The following is a 21,931-nucleotide window of genomic DNA, read 5'->3' on the forward strand; positions in this document are numbered from 1 at the left end:
AAAACTTTCCTGGTGGATTACTGGGGGTGATTGTGAATGGTGCCACTCCCATTTCCACCCCTTGATTCCCTGACCCGTGAATCCTGGCTATGGGAGAAACAGCATCATAGAGTGGATGCTGATTCAGAGCATACACAGCCTCCTGGAGAGCATTGCCCCAACCCTGCAAGGTACTGCCATCTAGTTGGTACCGTGATTTGGTCTTCAAAAGGCCATTTCACTGTTCTATCATCCCAGCTGCCTCTGGATGATTGGGAACATGATACGACCAGAGAATTCCATGAGCATGTGTCCATTCCCATACTTCATTTGCTATGAGGTGGGTTCCTTGATCAGAAGAAATGCTGTGTGGAATACCATGATGGTGGATAAGGTATTCTCTCTAAGTCCACATCTGGTGGTTTCTGCAGAAGCATTGCATGCAGGGAATGTATCTATTCCTGTTAGAAAAATTCGCTGCCTCTTCCATGATGGAAGTGGTCCAGTGTAGTCAACCTGCCACCAGGTCACAGTCTGATCACCTTGGGGGATGGTGCCATATTGGGGACCAAATGTGGGTCTCTGCTGCTAGCAGATTGAGCACTCAGCAGTGACTGTAGCCAGGTTGGCGTTGGTGAGTGGAAGTCCATGTTGCTGAGCCCTTGCGTAACCTCCATCCCTACCACCCTGCCCACTTTGTTCATGAGCCCATTGGTCAGTGGCAGGAGTGGGTGAGGAAAGAAGATGACTTGTATCCATAGGACGGGTTATCTTATCCACTTGATTATTAAACCCTTCCTCTGCTGAAGTTACCCTGTGGTGTGCATTCAGATGGGACACAAATATCTTAAATTCTTTGCTCACTCAGAAAGGTCTGTCCGCATACCTTTTCCCCATACCTCTTTGTCACCTGTTTTCCAATCCTGTTCTTTCCAAATCCCTGACCATCCAGCCAAACCATTAGCAACAGCCTATGAGTCAGTGTACAAATGCACCTTTGGCCGTTTTACCTTCCAAGCAAAATGAACAACCAGATGCATTGCTCAAAGTTCTACCCACTGGGAGGATTTCCCTTCACCACTGTCCTTTAAGGACATCCTGGAACATGGTTGTAGTACTGCAGCTGTCCACTACTGGGTGGTCCCTGTATATCATGCAGAATCATCTATAAGCCAGGCCCTAATTTTCTCTTCCTCAGTCAACTGACTATAAGGAACTCCCCAAGAGGCCATAGCTCTGGTATGGGAAAGAGAAGGTAATATGGCATGGGTGGGGGCCATGGGCATTTGGGCTACTTCCTCATGAAATATGCTTTTGCCTTCAGGACCTGCTTGAGCCCTATCTCTAATGTACCATTTCCATTTTATGATGGAGTGCTGCTGTCATGCCCAACTTCATGGCTTGGTGGGTCGGACAATACCCAGCTCATGATAGGCAACTCAGGTCTCATGGTAACTTGGGGGCCCATGGTTAAGCATTCAGTTTTTACTAAGACCCCAGTAGCAGGCTAAAAGCTGTTTCTCAAAAGGAGGGTAGTTATCTGCAGTAGATGGTAAGACTTTCTCCAAGATCCTAAGTATCTGCATCGTGATTCTCCAGTAGAGGCTGTTAAAGACTCCAGATAGCACCCTATTTGCCACTGACACTTCCAACACCATTGGATCTAGTGGACTGTATGACCCAAGTGGCAGAACAGCTTGCACAGCAGCCTGGTCCTGTCACAGAACCTCCTCTTACTTCATCCCCACTCAAAATTAGCAGCTTTTCTGCTCACTTGGTAAATGAGTTAGAGTGGCACACCCAGTGAGGAATATGTTGTCTCCAAAATACAAAGAGATCAACTAGGTGTTGTCTTCTTTTTTTGGTCATAGGCGGGGCCAGATGCAGTGGCTTAGAAGGTATATCTCAATATGTTCCATACCATACTGGACACCTAGAAATCTCACTGATGGAAATTTCACAGATGGAAGGCCCTGTATTTTGTTGAATTTATCTCCCATTCTCTGACTCTTTAGAGAAAGAATTTTCAGACCCTTGATCTTTATAATTTCTTGCTTTGTTTATTGGTCACCCACCCCCTGCCCCATTACAAGTCCTATTGTCTTTCTTTTCATGCCTGGTAAGTTTTCACTGGATGCTAAATGGTTTGAATTTTACCTTGTTGGGTCCTGAATTTTTTTAAATTTTAATATTCCTTTTAAGTATTTTTCATTTTAGTTCTGGGACTCAATTAAGGTACTTGGAAACAGCCTGCTTTTGAAGCTTGCTAATTAAGCTAATTTATCCCCGCTGATACTACCCCTGTGAAGCTTCTTCCCTATGCTTCATGTATTACTCAGTTCTCTTCCTGGTGCCCTATGTTTCCCAGATGATTTTGGGAAAGTGAACTGTTTGAGACCCTGAATAAGCATTATTAATTGCTCTGCCTCTTCCTTTCTTATGGTTCTTTTCTCAGAGTCAGGTTATTTCCTCACGTGTGCTGATTATCACCTACCTAAAGACTGAAGGGGAACCCTTAATGGAAATCCGTAATCTTTCTGTGTGCAGCTCTTTCTTCCCTGATAGTCTCCTCGACTTCCTTGATCCTCTGACTGTCTTTTGGTTCAGGTGTTCTGGCTTAATAGCTCAGAATTTCTCTCCAGGCAGTAAGCTAGGATCATCTTGTTTGTTTCTCTTCTCCTAAGTAGCATTGCCCTTCCCTGCCTGTTGTCCTGTATCTGAAAGCCATTGATTCACATACTTTTGCCTATTTATTTATTTAACTTGCGTAAGGCAGGAGGTTTAATTGGTTTCTATTACTCCATCTTGGTGAAAAAGCAGAATTGTATTTTTTTCTTTCTTTTTTTAGGGTCTTTTTTTTTATATTGCATAGTTGCCAATAATAATGCACCTGTCTTTCCATTTTGGCTGCCAGAATAATCTATCTCAATCCTTATTTTCATTATGTTGTTTAGTGTGTTGGAAGCCTCCCAACATCTTATTTTGACCAGGCAGATCTTCCAAAATGAATGGGTCGTTAGTGGAAAAGACAAAGATTCCTGGTCTCACACTTTGATGGGTTTGCTGTACACAATGTTGTTTGCTATACTCCTATTTATTTTTATATTTTCACTATGGTCAGTTTCTCGTATATGTCTGTACTTTTTTTTTTTAATTTGTCAGATGAAGGGAAAATTTTCTTTTCTTTGAATTGACTTTTTACCCTTGGTCTCCCCGCCCCCCACCCTTTTTTTTGTTTGTTTCTGATATGTAGAAAGGTTGGGTTGAGAAGGAAAACCTTCTATAGTAAATTTTTTTTGTCTTGTCTGCTAGGTTAGATTTTTTTCACAAGTAACCCTTTTGTTATTGTAAAAACACTTCTGCACAAATATTTCCTTCATATTGATCTTATTTCATATAAATCAAAATCAAACTGTTTAAGTGAAGCGGTATTTCATGGTCTTTAGTGAACTGTCCTAGAGGTAGGCTAAATTCACTCCTTGGTTAGCCAGGTTTCTCATAGCTCTAATACATAGTAAATGTAGTTTTACCCTTATGACCCTATTAATCCCATATTCTTTTCTTTCTTGCATACCAGCCCTTGGGCTTTTCTTTTCTTTGTGTGTTATAGAAAGCAGTCTGCCTTGGATTTGTGAGATTGAATTTCTAGTTTGAGTCTGAGCATGTTTCTTAATATTATAGAACCATGGTTTTGTCATTTATGGAAGTACATGCCATTAAAATTTAGCATCCTATCAGATCATGTCCATCTAAAAATTACATGAATTCTAAAACTTAACTCTTAAGTGAAATCTTTTGTGATTAGCCGTGTTTTGTCTTGCATTGGTATGGTAGCTGTCATCTGTGTAAAAATTTGTTGTTCTATCTGTATGTGTATGAAGAAAGTACTGTAGTTTTAATTAAAGTGAGAGATTTATAATTTTATATAAACTAAATTTATATTTTAACTTGAAGAATCAGCATCTTTTTCAGAGCAAACATCTTGGTATAGAATGTATATACTTACTCTTGAGACGTTATCATTACTAGTCTTTTTACAGTTTCCGTTTAAATAAATGGATATGTAAAAAGTAATTTGCTACAAAATTTTTAATTTCTGGATTTTCCTGTTCTTTTTTTAAAAAAACCTTATTTTAACAGACATATTTTGAACTTCTACTAGAAAACTGAACTGGTTATTTATAACTGAAATGGTTATTTTAAAAAATATGTATTGGTTTTATTTAGATATGCCTGTTTCATATTGAAGAAGATTATTTAGAAAGTAGAAGTATGTTGTTTCTTAGAATGATTTCAAATGCTAGCTTTTGTTAATGGCACTATTTATTAGTATGATACAACTTGTAAACATTCATGCATCCAGGCATTTTCTTATTATTCCAAATCTTTTTTTCTTCTTTATTCTGGGATATATATGTTATTATTATTTTTTTTTTTGGAGGGAGGATATGTACTACATTAGCATATTTTCACCATTGCCAAGTTGGCATTCACCGCTTAAATTTAAAACAAAATGTAGTGCTGTTTAAGTAGTGTGGAATTCCTAAATATTGCAGTTCCCTCTCCTGTCTTTTCAGAGCTACTGCATCATGTTACAGTTTTCAAATTCAGTCCAACAGCTGTTTGAGAATTACCAGTAGACTTAAATTGTTATTGTATTATTTCCTGCACATAATAGTATTTCTGTTGAGGTTGGAATTACTCTATTTGGAATAGTCATTATCAAAAGTTATTTGTCGGAGATTATTGTAATGCCTGGATACATCCTAGAGTATATTAAGCAGATAATCAAAAAGTATTAGTGAAGTCCCCAGAGGGATGGGAGAAAGAATATGGAACTATTAATATTAAACCTTACCGTCAGAGAATCCCCTGATACTGTGTCAAACTTTAGGGATAGCCAAATCAATAGATCATGCCCTCAATCATGAAGCTTACTCTTGTGAAGCTTATGTAGGTAGCTGAGGGGCTTAGGCTACCTATAGGATGCCTAAGAGTTACTTCTGCAGGACCTCTCTTGTTGCTCAGATGTGGCTTCACTTTCTCTAAGCCCAGCTCAGCAAGTGAAATTATTGCCCTTCCCCCTACGTGGGCCATGACATCCAGGGGTGAACATCTCCCTTACAGCATGAGAGATGACTCCCAGGGATGAATCTAGACCTGGAACTGTGAGATCAACAATTCCATCCTGACCAAAAGGGAGAAAAGAAGTTTAATTAATAAAGCATCAGTGGCAGAGAGTTGAGAGGCTACTCTGTAGGTTGCTCTTATGCAAGCTTCACCTAGACCTTGCTACCTATCATAATCTGCCAACCCCCACCACGACCATTCCAGCCAATTTTAAAGAACACCTAGGACAATATATGATTCCACAAGGGTTTCATGCACTAGAGTAACTTTCCAGAAACCTACAACCTCCAAATGGGTCCCTGGTCCAGATAAGTCCTGAAACCTTGCCCAGCCTCTCTAGAAGATCAGGGAGTTCCATCTCCCTACCCCATGTGACAGACCCTTCCAATATGAAAAAGTTAGAATTGCCAAAGCCCATACACCCCTAAAGAGAGGGGTGAAAAGATCAAAGGTGATGATGGAGTTATACTGAGAAGATAGGATTTAACAAATGAATATGAATGCTGAATCATTAAATTGATATCTCTTTTAGTGTCCAGTATTTTAGAGCAGCTAGAAGTAAAAACCTAAAATTGTGAAATTGTAATGATGTCGAACTCTGAAATATGTTCTATAACTAATTGGTGGTGCTGTGCTTTGAAATTTACATCTTTTTTGTACATATGTTATTTTTCACAAAGAAAGAAGGGAAAAAAGTCAATTGGGATGATAAAAAAATATTTAAGCCCTCTAGCCGCCTATATTGTGGAGCAGCTAGAAGAAAAAATCTGAATGGATCATATGGTAGCCCATGACAAACTCTGGGATCTGTCCTGCAACTACTTGTTGAAGAGTACTTTGAAAACTATTGCTTTCTTATTTCTTTTCTTTGTGTATATGTTATACTATACAATAAAAAAATTTAAAAATGGTAAAAAAAAAAAGATTGTCAGAAATAAAGAGATGGGGATACAAGATAAGTGATACAAAGCATTTAGACAATTTCAGGATTATAGGACAAAATAGCATGGTTTCTGCAACAAGTCGGTGGGGAAAAAAAAGGGGATTTACGAAACATAATAACCACAAACAAAATTGGGTTCTTGTTTAGATTCTGTTTGAAACAAATGAGCAACAAAAGATAGTTTGTGGTAATTTGAGAAAGTTGAATATCACCTAGGTATTAGTTAATACCATGGAAACATAGCTTTTTATTTATAATTTTGTTTTGTTAGGGAAGTTGTAGGTTTACAGAAATATCATGCATAAAATATATAAAACACAGAGTGCTCATATACCACCCTATTATTAACACCTTGCATTAATGTGGTATCTTTGTTAAAATCCATAATTTTGATGAATGTGTTGTAGGGATTTTCTGATGATGATTTTCTGATGATGTAAGGCAGTGGCCGTGTTATTATTTTTTTCTTTTTAACTTTTTTATTGTATAATGTAACATAAAAAAACAGTAGTTTTCAATGAAATCTTCAATAAGTAGTTACAGGACAGATCCCAGAGTTTGTCATGGGTTACCATACGATCTGCTCAGATTTTTCCTTCTAACTGCTCCAGGATATTGAAGGCTAGAAGGAATAAATATTTTTTTATCATTACAATCGAATTTTTGTGAAAAATAACATATATACAAAAAAGCTATAAATTTCAAACCACAGCACCACACTTAGTTGTAGAACGTACTTCACAGTTTGACATGGGTTACAATTCCACAATTTTAGGTTTTTACTTCTAGCTGCTCTAAGATACTGGAGGCTAAAATGTCAATTTAATGATTCAGCAATCATATTCGTTTGTTAAACCCTACCTTCTCTGTATAACTCCACCATCACCTTTGATCTTTCTATCCCAGCCTTTAGGAGTATTTGGGCCATGGCTGTTCTAGCTTTTCCATGTTGAAAGGGGCTTTCAGTAATAAGTAAGGGAATGAAACTATTTGATGTTCTAGAGATGGAGAGGCTGGACCCTCTAGATTACAGGATTTATCTGGTCTGGGGACCCATCTGGAGTTTGTAGGTTTCTGGAAAGTTACACTAGTGCATGGAACCTTTGTAGAATTTTATATATTGCCCTAGATGTTTTTAGGATTGGCTGGAATGGTTTTCGTTGGGGTTTGGCAAGTTATGATAGGTAGCAATGTCTAACTGAAGCTTGAATACGAATGACCTCCAGAGTAGCCTCTCGACTCTTTTTGAACTCTCTCAGCCACTGATATGTTATTTGTCACACTTCTTTCCCCCCATTTGGTCAGAATGGAATTGTTGATCCCATGGTGCCAGGGCAACACTCATTCCTGGGAGTCATCTTCCACGGCACCAGGGAGACTTTCACTCCTGGATGTCTTGTCACATGTAGTGGGGAGGGCAATGATTTCACATGCAGAGTTGGACTTGAAAAGAGTGAGGCCACATCTGAGCAACAAAAGAGGTCCTCCAGAAGTAAAATATTATTATTTAATAATTAAGTTTCTAGGGGAGGGGGTGGAGATGGAGTGACATCATATAAAAAAAAAGAATAAAAAATAGATTAAGCAGTGTTCTAGTTTGCTAGCTGCCGGAATGCAATATACCAGAAACAGAATGGCATTTAAAAAGGGGAATTTGATAAGTTGCTAGTTTATAGTTTAAGGCTGAGAAAATGTCCCAATTAAAACAAGTCTATAGAAATGTCCAGTTGAAGGCATCCAGGAAGAGATACCTTGGTTCAAGAAGGCTGATGAAGTTTGGGATTTCTCTCTCAAGTGGAAGGACACATGATGTACACAGTCAGAGTTTCTCTCTCATCTAGAAAGGCACATGGTGAACACGGTCAGGGTTTCTCCCTCATCTAGAAGGGCACGTGGTGAACACAGTGTCATCTGCTAGCTTCCTCTCCTGGCTTCCTGTTTCATGAAGCTCCCTGGGAGGCATTTTCCTTCTTCGTCTCCAAAGGTTGCTGGGTGGTGGACTCTGCTTCTTGTGGCTATGTTATTCTGCTCTCTCAGAAATCTCTAGCTTTCTCCAAAATGTTTCCTCTTTTATAGGATTCCCATAAACTAATCAAGACCCACCCGAATGGGTGGAGACATGTCACCTAATCTAGTTTAACAACCACTCTTGATTGAGTCACATCTCTAGCGAGATGATCTAATTGCAGTTTTAAAACATACAGTATGAATAGGGATTAGAAGAAACAGCTGCCTTTACAAAATGGAATTAGGATCAAAACATGGCTTTTCTAGGGTACATACATCCTTTCAAACTGGCACAAGCAATATTGGCCATGTCTTGTATAATTATAGAATATGGGTGACAGGTTGATAGGTCAGTGTTCATTATAATCTCTGCTCTGGTTTTCATTTAAAAAAAAATGCAAGTTTTTGTTCCTAACCATGTATCTTTGCTACTACTGTCCCCCTCACAACATTTAAAAACTGTTCTGAAATCTTTTGAAAATTTGGTTCTGTTTCTGGGGTGTTGCAACAGTGGCTCAATGGCAGTAATTCTTGCCTGCCATGCTGGAGACCTGGGTTTGATTTCCAGTGCCTGCCATGCCAAAAAAAAAAAAAGAGTTGGTTTTATTTCTTATAATAATGAGGCTTTTCCCACCATTTCATCTTTCCTGCTTTCTTATTTCTTCTTAGAAGTTATTGTCATCTTCATAGGTAAAAACATTTGTTTTTTTTGTTCTGTACCTTTTTGTACTGGAATATAAGCTCAGTGTAGAGGGGAGGTTTTTTTTTGTCTGTTTTGTATATTCATTACCCTGTATCATGCCATACACATAGTAGGTGCTTAGTGAATCTTTGAATGACTGACTGAATGAATAAATAGAAGACAAGAAATACAGAAGACATGGGGTTTGGCTAAGGACAGAACAGACAATTTAGGAAATTAGCCCTGTGGGGGTAATGTGGGGAAAATTTGGCATAGGATATAAACATTTTGGAAGATAAGAAGTCATTTCTCCTCTATTTGACTGTAAAACCTTAATACTCTAAGCATTCAACTTATTCTCAGTAATAAGAATCATATGAAGTTATTATACTATAATTTCTGTAATTATCATATAGTCTTAAAAATATTTTTTTTCCTTAGCCATTTATTACCGGAAGAATCCTTTCTTGAGATATTTCTACTTAAAATTTATGTATTTCTTCTTAGAAACTTCAAAACTAGTTTTTTGAACAGCAAAGATAAATTTTAGAAATCACTCTTTTAGTTCCCTTTTATATTAAAAATATGTAATTTCACATTTTCCCTTTTCCTAATAATTGATTTTTTCTCTTTTTAATATATTTGTTTATAGTCACATTTTAATATTTTGCATAAAAATTATTTAGTTGTCTCCTTAAATAAAAATAGATGTTGATAATGAACATTACTACGAGACATAGCTGACAATGTATTCAGTATTTAAGATGACTGAAGTGAAAGTTAAATATTAAAAATATTGTTCTAGTTTGCTAGCTGCTGGAATGCAATGTACCAGAAATGGAATGGCTTTTAAAAAGGGGAATTTAATAAGTTGCTAGTTTACAGTTCTAAGGACAAGAAAATGTCCCAATTAAAACAAATCTATACAAATGTCTAATCTAAGGCATCCAGGGAAAGTTACCTTGGTTCAAGAAGGCTGATGAAGTTCAGGATTTCTCTCTCAAGTGAAGAAAGCACATGGCAAACACGGTCAGGGTTGCTCTCTCATCTGGAAAGGCATGTGGCGAACACAGTGTCATATGCTAGCTTTCTCTCCTGGCTTTCTGTTTCATGAAGCTCCCCAGGAGGCATTTTCCTTCTTCATCTCCAAAGGTCACTGGCTGTTGGACTCTGCTTCTCGTGACTGCATCGTTCTGCTCTCTCAGAAATCTCTAGCTTTCTCCAAAATGTTTCCTCTTTTATAGGATTCCCATAAACTAATCAAGACCCACCCAAATGGGTGGAGACACACCTTTACCTAATCCAGCCTAACAACCAGTCATTTCAAACCAGCACAGATATCAACAAAAAATATGAAGCATTTACTATTTGATATTCAGCAATGAATATTTTTAGAATTGCTTCTTTTAAAATCTCTCATTTTTATAACAAAAACTTGTAAGCGTGTTGTGCTGTTTTGGAAAGATGTTTGTACCTTAGAAAAGCCATGTTTTAATCCTAATCCCATTTTGCAATGGCAACTGTTTCTTCTAATCCTTATTCAGTACTGTATGTTGGAAACTTTAATTAGTTTAACTCCATGGAGATTTGTCTCAGTCAATGTGGGTATTAAACTTGATAGGTAGAGATGTGTCTCCACCCATTCTAGGTGAGTCTTGATTAGTTTACTGGAATCCTATAAAAGAAGTATTTTGGCGAAAGCTTTAGAAGCAGAGAACAACAAGCGAGAAATTCACATAGAAGTGTGTTCTAGTTTGCTAACTGCTGGAATGCGATATACCAGAAACAGAATGGTTTTTAAATAGGGGAATTTAATCGGATGCTAGTTTACAGTCCAAGGCCGAGAAAATGTACCAATTAAAACAAGTCCATAGAATTGTCCAATCTAAAGCATCCAGGGAAAGATACGTTGGTTCAAGAAGGCCAGTGAAGTTCAGGGTTTCTCACGTGAGAGGCACAGGGTGAACACAGTCAGAGTTTCTCTCATCTGGAAAGGCACATGGTGAACATGGTTAGCCTTCCTCTCTCATCTGGAAGGCATATGGCAAACTCGGTGTCATCTACTAGCTTCTTCTCTTGGCTTCCTGTTTCTTGAAGCTCCCTGGGAGGCGTTTTCCTTCTTCGTCTCCAAAGGTGATGGACTTTGCTGGCTGGTGGACTTCTGCTTATCGTACCTATATCGTTCTGCTCTGCTCTCTCTGAATCTCTCATTCTCCAAAATGTTTCCTCTTTTATAGGATTTCAGAAACTAATCAAGACCCACCCACACATTGGTGGAGACACACCTCCATCTAATCCAATTTAACAACCACTCTTGATTAAATCACACAAGAAATGGCTGCCTTTACAAAATGGGATTAGGATTAAAACATGGCTTTTCTAGGGTACATACATCCTTTCAAAGCAGCACAGAGTGTAAACTAGCAATTTATTAAATTCCCCCTTTTAAAAGCCATTGTGTTTCTGGTATATTGCATTCTGGCAGCTAGCCAACTAGACCACATGTCTTGATTAAAGGAAAAGAGTGAGCAAAAATTTCTAGGTGTTCTCAGTTTTCTTTAGTCTTGTGATGCTTTTACACTTTTAAAAAATCATGGAGAACCTCAAAGAGCTTTGATTTTTATAATATTTACCCTATTAGAAACTAAAACTGAGAAATTTAAAAAGTATTCGTTTATTAAATTCATTTAGAAATAACAATTACATGTTCACATAATTAACATATTTTTAAAAATAGACATCCTTTTCTTAAAACAACAGAAAAATAAAACAAAATTCCTCAAAACAAAAGGAATAGAATTGTTTTACATTTCTAAATTTTTAAAATTTGGTTTACTAGAAGACAACTAGATTCTCATATCTACTAATGCTTTCAATCTGTTATGTTATTACATGTCTCATACTTTGTCTCAGGAAAAACTTCAGTCTGAACAAGTAAAAGATTAAGAGTAAAAAACATAAATGACATCTTAGTATTATTATGAAGTCACTTTGATTGCATGGATTCCCTGTAAAAGGTTTCAGGAACCCTCAAGGGTTCCTAGTCCATGTTTTGAGAACTGCTGCAATAATTTTTTGCTGGGATCCTATGTGGCGATATAGTTGTTTTAATTAAATAATAATTGCTTTGTAAAATGTAGCTGTCAATCAGAAAAGTTTTTATTTGATATATGTTTCTACTTTTAGGGAACTATTGAAGTTAGCTTGTGCTTACTTATGTAGATGAACACATTAGGTTATTGTATAGGGATGTTCTGTTGTAGGGTCATGTTTATAGATTTCACGTCTCTTAGACTATCATTTAATAACATGGTTAACTTGTTTTTAAACTGGTGGACTTTATTTCAATAAGTTTTTTTTCATCCTCTTTTTTTTTTTAATTAGAGAAGTTGTGGACTATAGAACAACCATGCAAAATATATAGAATTCCCACATAACCATCTTATTATTAACACCTTGCATTGGTGTGTAACATTTGTTATGATTGATGAAAGCACATTTTTATAATTGTACTAGTAGTCCGTGGTTCTACTTAGAATTCCCTGTTGTGTTGTGCTGCTTATGAATTTTTTTTAAGTTTATTCTATTACTGTATTTATAACCTAAAATTTCAACATTTTTTTTCCTTTTTTAGTTACCAAATTTTTGATATTGAGTTATTTGTTATTTGGCATTAAGGGGGGAAAGCATAACTTTAAAATGGCTTGTTGAAGAAATGATTATGATGCTTGTCATTAGCGAGAAGTATTTATTTGTTGCCTTTTTTTATATGTGTCTGTAGTTAACACAATTAAAGAAATATTAACTACATTTTTTAAACAATATTATCTTTCTTTTTATGGTAATATTTAAAACTTTATGTTTGTTGGTTTGCCTTCTAGCTCAGTCTATAAGTAATCTAAGAATCCACAGTACATTATATTAACTGGCATGGAAGGAAGAAATAACAAATAATAAAAACAGCTTTTATTACTTACATTCTGTTTTAGTTATAACTAATATCAGATCCAAAAGGATCTGGTGGAGAGATGAGGTGGGTAAAGCAGTGCAAATCAAGATATTTTGCAAGTATCTACACTTTTGGATCTTTATTTCATGGAGTTAATGTTATAGCAACATTGATGCTGAATAGTTATCAAAATAACTTTCATTAATAGCAGTGTACATTGTGGGGATTTTTATTAATGCTTGTCTGTAATATTGGTCAGTGATTTATTTATAGACTTCCAATAATAAATCTAAAAAAATCTCAAATTTATTATGGACACGTATAATTGTTGGCAATACAATTTTTTTTTAGATTTTAATGCTGAATATATTGTTCTTACGTTAGCATGATGTATTAATTTTTTCATTACCTCTTAGCTTCCCCATCTCACACATTTGCTAGGAGGAGTGTGTCAGTTGCAGTAAGACCTTTTTTCCCCTAATGTGTCTGATATGCATCTGAAAATGTAACAGCATAACTGTAGCTAGATTTTAGAAGTTCTTTTGTAAAATCATAGGAAGATTTAAACTGATAGTACCTGAGAAATTTCACATAATGTGCTCTTTCAATGAATAGCTGTGTAGCAGCAGTACAGGAAAAGCAGAGTTCTTGGCAATACCAGCTCAATTGCATCTGCAGATGAGGATTTAGAATTCTATGCAGCAGACAGTACCTCCAGCAGGCGAGTAAAAGGTTACTGCGTTATTTTGCTTGTTTGTTTCCATAGCCTTTATCTACAAAAGGTTTTTTAAAAAATTCATTGTAAAGTGCATGCCTGTTTTTAGATATTCTGGAAATTGATTAGGTATAACATTACTATCAAAAGGGCAGTGCAAGGTGAAGGAAGAGGCAATACTGACTGGTGCTTTTTTGGCTTTAAACCAAGGAAGAAATTGAGCATGAAGCATATACAAATAAAGAACCTTTCAATGCCATAGAAAACAGAAGGATTTAAAAGTACACATTTTAATTCAATGTGTCTATTAGTACATTTAATTTTTAGACTACATTCCCCCCCAAAAAAGGACATTGTTAACAAAGATTGGCAATCATAGGTCTATGAATGCTCATTAAATTACAGTTCTTTGAAGTGTTATTATTTGGAAAGATTACAAAGTACTTGTATTAATGTGATGCTCCCTTGGCCTGAAAATTTTAATATGGATTATAATTGCATGTGGAAATGAGTATCTTTATGTATTTTTGGCAAAAGTAGAATACTTGAGTGTAAAAGATATTAGAATATGGCTAATATACTTAATACTATTGCTTATGTTTTTCAGGTTGATTTGTGTTTAAAAAATTTTTTAAATGAAATGCTGATAACCAAGTGGGAAAAGATTCAGTATCAAAACAAACGGGTTTTGATGACTTTTCACTTATTGTCTGTGCTTATTTATGGCCAGATGCCCTTTTCTTCTCATTAAGCCTCTTCTCTCTAACACTTATGATAGCAGGGACCTTCTTGGATTATTTTGTTTGTTTATTCCATCATTATTTGCACAGTAATATTCTGAATAGAATTTTATTGCTCATTTCTTCTCAAGTTTAAGTTCAGTATTCAGAGGGAATTTCTTTCTTTCCATATTTTATCCAACTTCTCTCCTGCCCTCTCCCACCAGACCTCAAAGATTTGGATTATCTACTATCCAAATTTTTGTTTCCCTATTTTATTTTATTCTCTATTTTGTGTTTTCTATCCCTATGTTTCTCTATTTTAGATTAATAATAAGATCATAAAGCAATTCTTTAAATTAATCTATAATATAGAAGTAAAATCAGTTGATTATTCTTACTGTGAGTATTTGGCAGGCTTCTTGAATTGTAGAGTCATAAAAGGTCAGCTGTTCTGATTGGTAAGTTAAAGAATGCATCCAGTAATTTGCTCCCTGTTGTTTCTCAAAGCAATGCAGCAGCAGTTCTTTTCCAGATATTGAGTGGTTCTTGAACGTTGTGTGTAGGGAAAGGGAGGGGTGGGACTCGTTCCTGTTGGTTGTTGAAATAATGTGCATTTACAGAGGGAACAGGTTGGATAGGCTGAGCTCCAGGGGTAGGCAAACAGATCTAAACTGATGAAGGACAGAAAGAGTGGTTAGTATATTTGGGAGGTATCTTATCTTTAGTTTGCATCTTTATTAAGTAGCTTTAATATAAAACAGTTAGAAATATTAAAGCACCTTACCTTGTTTCTAAGGAGTAGACAGGGAGACTTCTATTTTTTAATAGTAAGTTTTTCTTGACGACGAGTTTGTGGCTGGAATCTTCTGTAGGGAAGCTGTTGTTTTTATTCTTTTTAAGCAGTGTTTCAGGCAGAGAGCTGCAGAATGAGGCAGTTAGTCAATTTTGAGTATATATGGGACATTACGAGTTCTGATTTTTAAAGTTGAAATCTCATCTAATAAGCAAGTCAATGTGTGGCTGTGTCTGCAGCATTATTTCTTCTGTAATGAAGAGCTTGAGCCGTTCGACCTGCTGCTCCGATCTGCTCTCTTGTAGCCATACATCAGACCAGTTGCAGAGATTATCCATCGAATGTCCCAGGCAACCAAAGGTAACTACCTAGATTTATTTCAAATAAAATTACAATTAAATTGTATGCATTATAACTAGGATAGAAAGATTATTAAAAGAAAGACCAATTAAAGATGTTCTTAGCAATTTTCTTGACCTTGCAGTAGCTGCCCAATATCATTTTGTCATCATCAGATTGTGTAGCAATGGAAATGCACTGCAGTAATTGATTTTGTAATAGGATCAGGTGATTTACTAGTTGCACTGACAACCACTTGCTTGCTCTGAGCTGTGGAACACTCTAATGGATGTTGTGATTGCAGCCTGGAGTTGATGTGAGACTGCTGGCCACTTAAAGCAGCAGCACTTATTTTTAAGATTCAAATAGTAAGGTTTTCTTTTTCTATATTCTTTGCTTTAAATTTTGGGAAGTATTAGTAATTTTATTGTTATTTTAAGGGCCCTCATGTAATAAAATTACATTTTATTCATTAAGTCATAAAAAGTTCATAGGTACTAACAGTCTTGAGTGTAATGAAATATGGTCCTTCTCTCTTACTCCTAGCTCAGCACCAATATATATGTCAACATAATCTGGTTATTGACCATGAAAGCATGTCTCTAAAATATGAGTTTGTTTTAAACTCTGTTATTTAAATGAAACAGTATTCTAAACATTGTTGATTTCATCGGTTTCAGGCTCTAGCTGTAACTGTATTATTGGGACTATGGTAAACTCTTAATCTAGTGAGTTGTGCTAGTGTTGTTTTTTATTATTTATTTGGTGTCTTGCTTTCTTGGTGTTTGCATAGATATACAACATTTAGGGAATCTGATTTGGACCATTTCTAAGGAATGTTTTTGAAAAAATATATATAATAACTTTTTAAAGTAATGTTCAAAGATATAGTAATTTAATAACTTAATATCCAAGGTTATGAATTTTCAAAATGATTACATTTCAATGATCTTTGCTTATCTTTATTTTGTAACTATTTTTTAAATGCAATTTGTTGAGATACATTCACATGCCATACAAATCACCTGAAGTACTCAATCACTGGCTCACAGTATCATCACAGAATTATACATACATCTCCATAATTAATTTTGGAACATTTTCGTTACTCCAGAAAAGAAGTGAAAATAAGAAGAAAACCCAAATCCCTCCATGCCCCTTATTCCCCCCTATTTTTGATCCATAGTATTGGTGTTGTTGTGCATTTGTTGCTGTTGATGAAAGAATATTAAGTATTATTGTTAGCTATAGTCCATAGTTTGCAATAGGTACATTCTTCCCCCATATACAGCTCTATTAACTCCTTGTAATAGTGTTGTATATTTACTCCAGTTCATGAAAGAACTTTTCAGTATTTGTATAGTTAATCATGGATGTTGTCCACCACAAGATTCACTGTGTTAAATATTCCCATGTTTTGATCTCTAACTTTTCTTCTGATGACACATGATTCAAAACTCCCCCTTTCCATCATATTCACACAAGATTAGCACTGTTAATTATTCTCATAGTAGCGTGCTCCCATCATCTCTGTCCATTTCCAAATGTTTAAGGTCAACCTAGTTAAACATTCTGTACATATTAGCAATGTTCTCCATTCTTTAGCCTCATTCTATATCCTGGCAACCTATATTCTATATTTTACCTGTATGAGTTTACATATTATAATTAGTTCATACCAGTGAGATCATACAGTATTTGTCTTTTTGTGTCTAACTTACTTCACTTAGTATTCTGCGACTTTTAAACAAAGAATTGATTACAAATACAGAAATATGGGACTACTGTTTATAGTAGAATAGTGCCAGCCAGGTAAAGATGCAGGAAAAACAGTGAGATTTGGGTGCCCATGACTTTGCCTACCTTAAAGTTTTGCTTAGAGCTTTACATTAAGAAAGAAAATAATCTCTCTCTCTTACCCTTCAAAGTCTCCTCTTCCTCTATAACTGGCTTTTAAAGTTTTTATATAATACTTGATACATACAAATACTGTTTTTTGTCCTTCCCAATTTATTTTCTTAAAGTTGCCGTGTTAGAGACAATACTTCTCCCAGTTACATCTAAAATCATTTATAGTAACTGAGTCTTATTCATAGTTTTCTGTATAAGAAATTGAGCATAAAATTTCCATTATACATGATATTCAAACTACCAGGTGATGGGAACTTTCCTTTGTGATGTACTCAAATATTTGCTGTTAGTGTTCGAGGGCTTAGTTTGTCTTAAAGATGCATATATTACCAATATCATTCCACAGTACATAGTTAATTTAGGTAGCTTAAACATTAATTATGGAAGATTGTAATATAATTTTCAACATTAGTGTTTGTAATCTTTTATCATTCAATAGGTAGCATGTTTATAGATCCCTCTCCCTCTGTCACCTCCTCTCCCAAACTCAGCACTAACTACGTGGTTTTAAGGATGTTCATATCATTTGGGATTTGTTGAAGCATGGTCTAAATTTTATGTATGTTGAAAATATTAATTATAAATTATCAGAAAATTAATCATCAATAGATATGTTAAAACTTTTTTGCAATGGGTTGAGTAAACAGGAGGAGAAGAAATAAATACCAGAAGTGTTGACTACTTTTTAATAAAGATTTATAAAAGAAGATTATGATAATTCTGTAATTAGGTAGTAGACTGTATTTCAACTAAAATAAATGGGCAGGATGTATTTGTGAAATTCTGGTCCCAGTGGAGCTGCCTTTTGTTTTCTTAAGATCCCTGGATCAAGCATAAAAAGACCTGGATTTAATTCTGATGCTGCCACTAATCTACTTCATGTCCTTGTTCAAATTAGGTACAAACATTTTTAAGGCTCCTTAAACATACTCCTAAAATATCCATTAAAAAGAAGTCAATATTTCCTTTACCAGCGTGAGGTGGTTGTAGTATGTCACCTGGAAGATATAAAAGTTAGAGCTAGGAAGGAGGGATGAAAATTTTTAAGAAATCAAGTGCAGGTGATGCTCAAATGTTTTCGTCTCGTTTCATGTCTTTAAAGCAATTTATTATTAATTTTTTTTTTTGCTTTTGCTAAGAACATTATTTTATCTTTTTGGTGTCTGATAATCTCTAAATAGGATACATTGCTATCCTGGTGGTTAAAAGAACAAACCTGTGACTAAATTTTGGCACACTCAATTTTTTTTTTTTTAGTTTTTTTTTCCCTTTTCCATTTCTTTTTTCTTTTTTTAATCAATTTTTAAATTAAAAAAAATATATAACAAAAAACAAATGTAAACATTCTTAACTTATGCTTATTCTGTTCTACATATATAATCATTAATTCACAATATCATCACATAGTTGCATATTCATCATCATGATCATTTCTTAGAGCATTTGAATTAATCCAGAAAAAGAAATAAAAAGACAACAGAAAAAAATTCATACGTACCATACCCACTGTCCCTCCCCTTCATTGATCACTAGCATTTCAATCTAAATTTATTTTAACATTTGTTCCCACTATTTATTTTTATTGCATATGTTTTACTCATCTGTTGATAAGGTAGATAAAAGAAGCATCAGACACAAGGTTTTCACAATCACACAGTCACATTGTGAAGGTATATCATTATACAATCATCTTCAAGCAACATGGCTACCGGAACACAGCTCTGCATTTTCAGGTAGTTTCCTCCAGCCTCTCCATTACATCTTGACTAACAAGGTGGCACACTCAATTTTTCCTGGGTTCTTTAAAAAAGATAATGTTCTTAAAGAGTTTACTTCATTGCCTAGCATATTTTTTAGTAATCACTTTTAAAAAATAAGTTAGCCATTATCTTACTAATGCTTTCTCCATAAATGGTTTGTTAGATGAGCTACTGCTAACAGCCTTGTTTCCTAGGCAGAGTGCTTTTTTGGGTTGATTGAATTCTGTGCTTTAGCAGTGATGGTCATGTAATAATAATTACAACAAGCATTTATTGAGTCCTTTTTTTGGACCTGGCACTATACTAAGCATATCTACATTAGTTGTGTCATTTATGAGATAGATACTCTCAACTATCATCAATTTAAAGATGAGAAAACTGAGGCTAAACGAGGTTTTCTCACTTACCTAAAAATCATACAATGAGGAAACAGTGGAACCAGTGTTAAAACTTGTACTTTAATATACTTTTGAAATATCTGTACTTTTCCTTAAGCAGTGACTGTAGAGACAAAACCATATTTTGATCTAAAAACATATGTTTACCCCTACCTTTTGTATCTTGAATAAAAAAATTTAGTAACTGTTGTATTCCCCTCTTACTCAGCTATTTGGAGTATACTTTATCTTGTTGCGATAATATTTCATTAAAAGCATAAGTATACTTTCCTAAAGTGTGGTTTAGGAATCACTGTATCAGTATCACTCTGGGTGATGAGTAAAAGTACTAATCCTCATCAGGACCTGTTGACAAAATCACTATTATGGGATCCAGCAATCTTTTTTTTGACCAGACTCCCAGATAATTCTTATGCAGACAAAGTTTTGAGAACCACTGATACTGAGAATGTGCCCCTGTTTTACCTGTCTTATATATGTTGTCTGTCAGCTTTTCCTTCTTTAAGAATTGCTTTACAAAAGGTGATTTGCACCTCTCAAACTCTTAAAAACAAACAGTTTGGGGGTGGAATGAACAATCTCATGTACTGATGATGAAGAGTAAATTGTTTCTTAAACACCCTCACATGTTTCTTTTGTGGTAGGCATTTTAGGAACATGTTGAAGGAGAATTAAAAATATTCAGTAAACTTGGAATTTATCTCAAAGAAACAATCAGATTCAAAAAAATAGTAATGAGTAAGTGTAATTGTACCTGCATGACTTATAATAATGAAATACTGGAAACAATTCAATTTTCGGCATCAGGGTTAGATTATTACCTGTTTTTTGGATCATCATCCAGCCTTAAAATGTCATATTGTGAAGAATATTTAAAGACATAGGAAAATACTCATGATTTAATATAGTCTTAAAGAATATATAATTAAACATATACATGTATACATCTATATGTCTACCAATACATATGGTGTTCGGTTGAGTCATATGAATTTGAGTTTTTGAAGGTCAAGAATCAGTAAATAAGCATTTTCATGTGACCTTACCTAATATGACACCAGTTTTGAAAATATGTGTTTGTTATACATTGTAGGGAGGAAGCCTAGAAGCAAATCTAGCAAATTTACAAAGTGATTCTCCCTGGATGATGAGATTATAGGTGATTTAAATATTTCTTCTTTACATGTTGATATTTTTCAAATTTTCTACTAAACCTTAGTTTTCATCTATGTAATTAGGCAAAATAAGTTGCTTAACAAAACCAGTAACTGCAAACAATAGCAAAACTTCTATGGAAAGGACCAAGTAAAATTTCTATACATCTTTTAAGCACGTATGAAGACTCCAACTATACCAGTTTTCTATGTTTTTATTTGTTACTGTGTGTGTTTATGCAGTGGGTAATACACATGTACCCACCTATACAATTCTGATTGGATTTAAATGTGCAACAGAAAATATGCTTTAAAAATATGAAAGAAAAACACTGATTTTTTAAACAGTGGTTCTTAAAGACCATGAGCTGTGTGCAAAAGCCAGTTTGGTATTCACTTTAAGGAAATATGATTAATGTCTCTATTTTGGGTTTTTCCTGTTTAAAATTTTAATAATTTTATGAATCTATATAAAATTGTATAGATTTTTAAGTTAGGAATCTTCATATTACATTTAGCTTAAAAATTTTCTAAAATTTTAGAAACATATTCTGAAATATCTGAAAGATATGCCTCTCACCCTCATATACTTTAACAATTTAATTTAACAATTATCACTTAAAAATTAATTTCTACCACGCTCTTGCTATCTACCATATGCCACGTATTAGGTGTTTTATATATGCACTCTCTTATTTATTTATTTATACCATGGCCCTGTGTTCTCTCTTTTAATCCTCACCTTATTAGATATAAGCTTCATTTTAAAGTTCAGGAGACATTGAGCCCATTATAAGCTTGCCTTGATAAAATTAATTGTGATCTAGATTTTTACTTCAGTTAACGTCCAACTTCAAGGCCCATGTTCTAACTTTGATACCATCCTGAACTGCCTCATATTTATATATATGAGTATTCATAAAATGGGAAACAAGGAAAGCTGTAGTATAAGTCTTCCTAATTCAAACCATCAAAGGGTGAAACAAAGTAGATAATGTAATTATTTCTTGTATTTTTTTCTACCACATATGAGTTATCCTCTAATCTGGATAATACATTTGCAATTTCTGGCATTTATTGATAGCATACTGTTAGCTAACTTGTGTGAGCCACTGAAAATACTAAAATGGAAAAGTTAGAATATTGTCCTCTGAGAGTTTACAGTCCTAGTTGGAGAGACAGACAACAAAAGAATTACAAAGTATTTTAGAACATAGTAATGGAGTAGAAAGTATTGGAGCATAAAGTTGTTTACTAATTATCTTTGTAAGTAGTGGTGAGAAGTACTTGGAAAGTCATCTGAGAAGAGGTGAATTTAGATGGAGTCATAGATTTTATTCTTTTTTTTTTTCAAATATTTTTATTGACGAAACAAAACAACACACAAACATGAACATTCTTAAATGTGAACATTCCCCTACTTGGTGTACAATCAGTGGCTCACGATAT

The 21,931-nt window shown here is 34.8% G+C and overlaps 1 protein-coding gene across 5 annotated transcripts in view; it reads left to right on the forward strand.

Annotated features, from left to right (window-relative positions):
* The window catches only part of FBXW7 (F-box and WD repeat domain containing 7), a 234,666-nt gene that overhangs the window by 83,985 nt on the left and 128,750 nt on the right, over window positions 1-21,931 (forward strand). The window contains exon 2 of one of the 5 annotated variants that reach the window (XM_077139781.1): window positions 15,160-15,280. The exons of 3 other annotated variants lie outside the window; for them this stretch is intronic. The gene's annotated coding sequence lies outside the window, so the exon portion shown is untranslated. Of the gene's footprint in view, window positions 1-14,722; window positions 15,281-21,931 lie in introns of those variants that run through there. One more of the 5 variants, XM_077139780.1, reaches the window with a different exon arrangement.

This window comes from Tamandua tetradactyla, chromosome 22 (assembly GCF_023851605.1).
Source record: "Tamandua tetradactyla isolate mTamTet1 chromosome 22, mTamTet1.pri, whole genome shotgun sequence".
Lineage (NCBI taxonomy): Eukaryota > Metazoa > Chordata > Mammalia > Pilosa > Myrmecophagidae > Tamandua > Tamandua tetradactyla.